This window comes from Chanodichthys erythropterus, chromosome 13 (genome assembly GCF_024489055.1).
Source record: "Chanodichthys erythropterus isolate Z2021 chromosome 13, ASM2448905v1, whole genome shotgun sequence".
Lineage (NCBI taxonomy): Eukaryota > Metazoa > Chordata > Actinopteri > Cypriniformes > Xenocyprididae > Chanodichthys > Chanodichthys erythropterus.
In genome coordinates, this window is record NC_090233.1 from 28,973,275 (window position 1) to 28,981,787 (window position 8,513).

Below are 8,513 nucleotides of genomic sequence, written 5' to 3' on the forward strand. Positions count from 1 at the left end.
ACACTGATCACCTTATCAATCATGTAGCAACACACTTGAAACCACCCAGAGTACCCTAACAACTGCATAGCAACACCCTAGGAACCACCCCAAACACCCTAGTAACAGTATAGCAACGCCCTTGAAACCACACTGAACCCCCTAGCAACTGCACAGTAACACCCTAGCAACCACCCTGAGTACCCTTACAACCACATAGCAACATCCTAGCAACCACCCAGAACACCTTAGCAACCATGTAGCAAAGCCCTTGAAACCATAAAGAACACCCTAACAACCTAACAAATTCCATTTGTAGGCATACAACTTCCTTGTGGCGGGAGCTCTGGAATTAAGAATGGTCTCCACAACCTCGTTTGGGAGACCAGCATCTACGAGTCTGGCCCCCTCAGAAGCCAAGCCCATAGTTTCAGTCGTTCTGGGCGGGGATGTATAATCATGCCGCCCGCTTGAGACAGGAGGTCCTGTCTGAGAGGATGCTCCATGGGGGAGCCATTGAGTAGTGACACTAGGTCTAAGAACCATATCCTTGTTGGCCAGAATGGGGCTACCAGTAATACACTGGCCCCTTCTCGGCGTACTTTTTCCAGAACTCCCGGGAGCAGGGCGATCGGGGGAAATGCGTACAGGCAACGCCTCGGCCACGTCTGTACCATAGCATCCAGACCCAAAGGTGCTGGATGTGTTAGGGAGTACCAGAGCGGACACTGGGTTGACTCTCCCGAAGCAAACAGGTCGACTTCCGCTCGACCGAAATTTTTCCATAGGAGATCCACTACTTCTGGGTGGAGTCTCCACTCCCGGGCTTTGGCCCCTGCCTCGACAGGGCATCTGCTCCCACATTTTGACGTCCCGGGATGTAAGCTGCCCTCAGCGAGAGCAGCTTCCCTTGAGACCACAGGAGGATCTGAAGGGCCAAGTAATATAGTCGGCGAGACCGCAGACCCCCCTGATGATTTATATATGCAACCACTGCAGTGTTGTCCGTACAAACCAACACATGGTAACCTCTCAGGTCTGGGAGAAAGTGTTTCAGAGCTAGGAACACTGCCATCATCTCCAGCCGATATATGTGCCGAGAGCTGATGGTCTTCCCAAAGACCCTGAGCTGAGCGACCACTCATGATCGCTCCCCAGCCCGTGAGAAAGGCGTCTGTTGTAAGCATTACTCGACGAACGGTGGCCCCTAACACGGGTCCCTGGGACAGGAACCGGGGGTCTTTCCACATGGTCAGAGAATGAAGACATCGTTTTGAGACTTTGATCATGCGGAAGGGATTTCCCCTCAGGGAGAACCCCCTGGTCCTGAAACCCTATAGCAACACTCTAGCATCCACACTGAGTACCCTAGCAACCACATGGAAACACCCTTGCAACCACCCAGAATATGCTAGCAACTGCATAGCAACACCCTAGCAACCACCCAAAACACCTTAACAACCACTCTGAGTACCCTAGCCACTGTGTAGCAACACTCTAGCAACTGACCAGAGTACCCTATCAACCGCATAGCAACACCCTAGCAACCATCCAGAACACCCAAACAACAGCATAGCAAAACACTAGCATCCACAGGGAACACCCTAGCAACTGTGTACATATGCCCTTGAAACCACACTGATCACCTTCGCAACCATGTAGCAACGCCCTTGAAACAACCCAGAGTACCCTAACAACCGTATAGCAAAACCCCTAGCAACCATCCAGAGTACCCTAACAACCACATAGCAACACCCTTGTAACCATCCAGAGTACCCTAGCAACCACATAGCAACACCCTAGCAACCACCCAGAACACCCAGGCAACAGCATAGCAAAACCTTAGCATCCACAGGGATCACCCTAGCAACTGTGTACATATGCCCTTGAAACCACACTGATCACCTTCGCAACCATGTAGCAACGCCCTTGAAACAACCCAGAGTACCCTAGCAATGGTATAGCAAAACCCTAGCAACCATCCAGAGTTTCCTAACAACCACATAGCAACACCCTTGGAACCATCCAGAGTACCCTAGCAACCACATAGCAACACCCTAATGACCACCCAGAACACCCAAGCAACAGCATAGCAAAACCCTAGCATCCACAGGGATCACCCTAGCAACTGTGTACATATGCCCTTGAAACCACACTGATCACCTTCGCAACTATGTAGCAATGCCCTTGAAACCACCCAGAATAAAATGCTCTGATACCAAAAATCAATACCACGCAGCATGTACAGTACAGTGCTTGTCAGTGCAGCATTTTAATGAGCACAAGTACACAAGCAGAGTAACGGGCACAATATGAACTATCAATCAGACAACAGAAGGCATGTAGTAGATTGTGTACAAAGGTTTTTCAGCAACATTTTGATCATGTCGATAATTTAAAGGCCTTAGAAGTTTGTGTTGCAAATATGATACAGCAGAATTAACAGAACAGTAGTAGGTAATCTACTGTTTAGCAATCAACTTTCCCATTTCACCACAGAAGAAAGAAACAAAAGCAAATCGTCTCAGGTTACAGATGTAACCCTGGTTCACTGAGAAGGGAACGAGATGCTGCGTGGTAACACATTGGGAACCTTCTGCGTGATGTCGTCACTGAAGCACTCATGTATCTAGCCAATCGAGAAGCGAGACGTCAGAGATGGGTGACGTCACGGACCAGGAAACTATAAAAGCACACTCGGATGCAGAGCACGCCAGCTTCTAAGTAAGTCTGAAGAAGTGTGCAAGTGTGCAAGGGAACGGCAAGAGACGCAGTGTCTCGTTCTCTACTCAAGGGAACCAGGGTTACATCTGTAACCTGAGACGTTCCCTTTCGTGGGAACTGTCGACGCTGCGTGGTAATGCATTGGGAACGCAATCCCAACTGAGCCGTAGCTCAAAACACTTGTCAAAGTTATCTTGGCAGGACAGAAGACCCCGGAGTGGAGGCGATATCAAGGTTGTTATATTTAATAAATGTGTGCTGGCATGACCATCCAGCTGCATCACATATATCGTTCATGGAGACTCCTGACATCAAAGCTTTTGATGCCGCCATACCCCTAGTCGAATGGGCATGAACATTCAGAGGAGAGGGCTGTCCGGCCGCTTCATATGCAAGTGAGATGGCCTCGACCACCCACTTGCTCATTCTTTGTTTTGATGCTGGGCCCCCTTTTTTAGGAGACCCATAACAGACAAACAATTACGCCACAGGGCAGCTTTGTGGACATAAGCATCCAAAGCCCTTACTGGGCACAACAGATTCAATTTTTCCTGATCCGCAGATTCAAATGGAGGAGGATAAAAGGACTGAAGCACAATGGGGCCTAGGACATTGGTAGGGACCTTCGGGACATAACCCGGTCTAGGATACAGGAATGCTTTCACCATTCCTGGAGCAAATTCAAGAAAAGAAGGAGCAACAGAAAGTGCTTGTAAGTCTACTATCCGCTTCAGAGAAGTGATAGCAAATAAAAGAATCGTTTTGAGAGTGAGGAACCTCTAGGGAACCTCCTCTAGTGATTCAAAGAGAGCCGCAGCTAACCCCTGTAAGACCAACGCCAAGTCCCAGGTCGGAAGCCTTGTGCGCACTGGAGGCCTCAACCTCAGTGTGCCACGGAGGAAGCGTGTGACGAGGGGGTCTCGACCTACCGAGATATTCCCCTCAAGAGGAGCATGATATGCTGAAATTGCTGCAACATAAACCTTTAAGGTTGAGTGAGATAGGCCCTCCGAGAATTTTTTCTGGAGGAATTTTAGCACAAAGCTAATAGAAGAAAGGACTGGGTCCGTATTATTGTGTCTACACCAGGTAGAAAACAAATTCCATTTGTAGGCATACAACTTCCTCGTGGCGGGAGCTCTGGAATTCTCGACCAGCATCTCGAGTCTGGGCCCCTCAGAGGCCAAGCCCATAGTATCAGTCGTTCTGGGCGGGGATGTATAATCATGCCGCCCGCTTGAGACAGGAGGTCCTGTCTGAGAGGATGCTCCATGGGGGAGCCATTGAGTAGTGACACTAGGTCTAAGAACCATATCCTTGTTGGCCAGAATGGGGCTACCAGTATTACACTGGCCCCTTCTCGGCGTACTTTTTCCAGAACTCCCGGGAGCAGGGCGATCGGGGGAAATGCGTATAGGCAACGCCTCAGCCACGTCTGTACCATAGCATCCAGACCCAAAGGTGCTGGATGTGTTAGGGAGTACCAGAGCGGACACTGGGTTGACTCTCCCGAAGCAAACAGGTCGACTTCCGCTCGACCAAAATTTCTCCATAGGAGATCCACTACTTCTGGGTGGAGTCTCCACTCCCCGGGCTTTGGCCCCTGCCTCGACAGGGCATCTGCTCCCACATTTTGACATCCCGGGATGTAAGCTGCCCTCAGCGAGAGCAGCTTCCCTTGAGAACACAGGAGGATCTGAAGGGCCAAGTAATATAGTCGGCGAGACCGCAGACCCCCCTGATGATTTATATATGCAACCACTGCAGTGTTGTCCGTACGAACCAACACATGGTAACCTCTCAGGTCTGGGAGAAAGTGTTTCAGAGCTAGGAACTCTGCCATCATCTCTAGCCGATATATGTGCCAAGAGAGCTGATGGTCTTCCCAAAGACCCTGAGCTGAGCGACCACTCATGATCGCTCCCCAGCTCGTGAGAAAGGCATCTGTCGTAAGCATTACTCGAAGAACGGTGGCCCCTAACACGGGTCCCTGGGACAGGAACCGGGGGTCTTTCCACATGGTCAGAGAACGAAGACATCGTTTTGAGACTTTGATCATGCGGAAGGGATTTCCCCTCAGGGAGAACCCCCTGGTCCTGAGCCACCACTGTAGGGGTCTCATGTGCAGAAGGCCAAAAGGTATTACGTTGGACGCAGCTGCCATCAGACCCAGCAGTTTCTGGAACTGTTTTACTGTGAGTGACTGGCCTAACTTCATCCCTTTCATAGCCATAAGAATGGCACTCACCCGAGCGAGAGACAAATGTGCCCGCATCGTGGTGGAGTCCCAAACTACACCCAGATAGTTGGTGGATTGAGCTAGAACTAGCACACTCTTTTTGGCATTGAGCCTCAGCCCAAGCCTCTTCATATGGGAGAGAACAGCATCTCGATGCTGAACTGCTAGTTGCTCTGACTGAGCTAGAATCAACCAATCGTTGATATAATTCAGTATGCGAATGCCCTGGATCCTCAGCGGAGCCAGAGCTGCGTCCACGCATTTCGTGAATGTGCGGGGTGATAATGATAGGCCAAATGGAAGAACCCTGTACTGGTAAGCTTCGCCCCCGAAAGCAAACCTGACGAACTTCCTGTGAGAAGGATGGATGGACACATGAAAGTACGCATCTTTCAGGTCTATTGCCACAAACCAGTCCTCGGACCTGATCTGTGGTATAATCTGTTTGAGTGTCAGCATCTTGAACTTGAGCTTTTGTATTGAGCGATTTAGCACATGTAAATCTATGATAGGTCGTAGACCTCCATCCTTCTTTGGAACAATGAAATAACGGCTGTAGAACCCTGATTGATTGCTGGGAGGAGGAACCCTTTTCTATAGCTCCTTTTCGCAAAAGTGTCGCAACTTCTTGTTCCATAACCAGAGACTGCTCGGGGGTTACCACTGTGGGAAAAACCCGTTGAATCTGGGCAGGCGAGACCCAAACTGGATCTTGTAACCCTCTTTTATAGTGAGCAGCACCCATTTTGATATATTCGGGAGAAGTTTCCATTCTACCAGAAAATTTACTAAGGGAACCAGTCTCTCGAGACTGGCCTCTGGTGTTTTTTGAGCACCTGACTCGTCGCTCTGAAGCGGCGCACCGGCAGAGAACAATCGAATCAAGTGGCCGGCCCTCCTCGGAGGGTCGGTGGAGACCGCTGCGCCCTGACGCACACTGGGTGGCAGGGTTGGCATAACGATCTCCTGAGGGCGCCGAAGGGGAACGGCTGTTAGATGTATTTTTCGCCGGCTCCCTTCGGAGGGGGCCGCTCTCATCGGTTCCTGACCCACAGACATCAGGACCGCTTCGAAGCCTTCCGGGCTGCCATAGAGCGGCCGATTTCTTTTGCCGTCTCTTTGGTGGCAAGGAGAGCCAGGTCAGTTGCCATCCTGATTTCCTGGATGCACTCATATGTGGCCTCCCCACTATTCTCCACTTCCCCCAGCAGGTCAGCTTGATATGCTTGTAGGAGTGACATGGTGTGTAAGCATGGCGCCGCCTGACCTGCTGCCATGTAAGCCTTGCCCACCAAGCTTGATGTGGTCTTTAGTAGCTTGGTGGGCAACGTCGGGGTTTTCAGCGACGATGCAGACTCAGGGGAGAGATAGCCCGCAAGCGTCTCTTCCACCCGAGGCATCGCCGCATAGCCTTGCTGTTTCAGCCCCACAATGTTACTATACATTGAGGTTTGGAGGCTGAACACGCGATAAGATGCCGGCTTTTTCCATGACCTCGAGACCTCGGTGTGGAGGTCAGGAAAGAAAGGCAAACCCCGACGCTGGGGTAGTGACCGAGCGGGCAGAAAGCGCTCTGCTGGCCAGTCGATTTTTAATTTGGCCACAGCCCTGGTCACTACCTCCAGGAGCTCCTCATGTGCTGGGGAAGAGGATGGCGGTTCCTCTTCCCCCACGCTCATCACATCAACCTCCTCGGAGGAAGAGAGATGTAACGCGGGTGCGTTATATATATATATGTATGGCGTACTGCAAAGCTCTTGTCCTCAGACGAAGAGATAATGTTTTGCAAATGAAGCGGGACAAACAACACCAAATAAGACACACAAGATAACAGAGCGCTTGCTGAAGACACAGAAGCTGGCGTGCTCTGCATCCGAGTATGCTTTATAGTTTCCTGGTCCATGACGTCACCCGTTTCTGATGTCTCGCTTCGCGAATGGCTAGATACATGAGTGCTTCAGTGACGACATCACGCAGAAGGTTCCCAATGCGTTACCACGCAGCGTCGACAGTTCCCACGAAAGGGAACCTCAGGCCTGCTCAATAGAGTGGTGCAGGTATGATGTCAGAACCCGGAAGACTAATTCGCTGCTGGTTCCTTCGAGATTTTCCTATGGGGTTTTTCAATTTATGAGTAAAACAAAGCCTGTGGTAAACGTCACTAATTTGACGATACATTGATGTTTTGTTCTACAACGTAAACTGCACACACTCAGCTCTAGAAGCATTAAAGGAGGAGCGATGACAGTAATGGACGAGAGAGGACCAGGCCTGGATTTTATATAATGTTTATTTTATATATTAAAGTTTGTGAACGTTCGCCGGTTCCCGCCTCCTTCTTCCTGTATCAACTAACCTTACTACATTGGTGCCGAAGGCCAGGAGGAAGGAGAGACATGCTGTCGGAAAGCCCTTGTTGCTGAGGGGGATCGAGGTGCTGAGGAGGTCGGGCAGTGCGAGTGTGTGAAGACCGCATGTTGCTGCCCAAGGCGGTGGTGCTGGAGCGTTTGATCAACAGATGGGACAGATAATTCGCTGCCATGCTCCTGGGTCGAGATGAGGTGGCTGCCGTCCGAGAGGGAGCAGAGGAGTTGCCGCCGTTCGCCGTGGGCCGGAGCCTGCTGCCGTCCGCCATGAAGGGGAGGAGCAGGGAACGGGGGAAATCGCTAGTTGCATGTTGCACCAGTCTCGTATCTCTCACGGAGGAGCTCCTGAAGCATAAAAGGAGGAGAGATGACAGTGAAGGACGAGAGAGGACCAGGCCTGGATTTTATGTTATGTTTTATTATGTTTGTGTGGCCGGCAGATGTCTGTGAAGGTCTGCCAGCATTTACTTTTATTTTGTATTTGTTTATTTTATATATTAAAGTTTGTGAACGTTCACCGGTTCCCGCCTCCTTCTTCCCATATCAACTAACCTTACTACACTTATAAAAAAAATGTATGTTTTCAAAAATCAACATAACTGTTTTCAAATTTGTGTTTTTGCTATAGGTGTGTGTAATTTACGTTGTCTAACAAAACATCAAAGTATAGTCAAGATATGTTTACCACAGGCTTTATTTTACACATTAATTGAAAAACCCAATTATAAAACCCCATAGGAAAATCTCAAAAGGAACCAGCGTTGAATTAGACTTCTAGGTTCTGATGTCATACCTGCACCACTCTCTGTACTACGAGTGTAACAATAACACTGTTAAATAAAGTGTTACCAGATTTTCCAATCACTTAAGCTTGTTTTCATTTGATGGACTGATTTAAACTGCCGTTTTCTGCAGCTACCTCCTTCTGATCCTGCTGGCAAGCTTACCTCATATAAATACTCAGAGACATTCCCCTTAGCCTGACCTTTCAGTTAGTCAAGTTGTAATTTCAGCCTCCTCAATATGCTTTTCCATATCTCAAGATTCATATCTGATGATAATATCTTTTTAATTATTATCTATTAGCATTTTCTTAAATGGCACCATGAGTTTAAATGCTGGAATATCCTATTTCTATTCCAGCCACAATCATGTTTTTTTTGGGCTGCTTTAAGCCACGGTATGCCCTCTAGCCTATCAAAAAT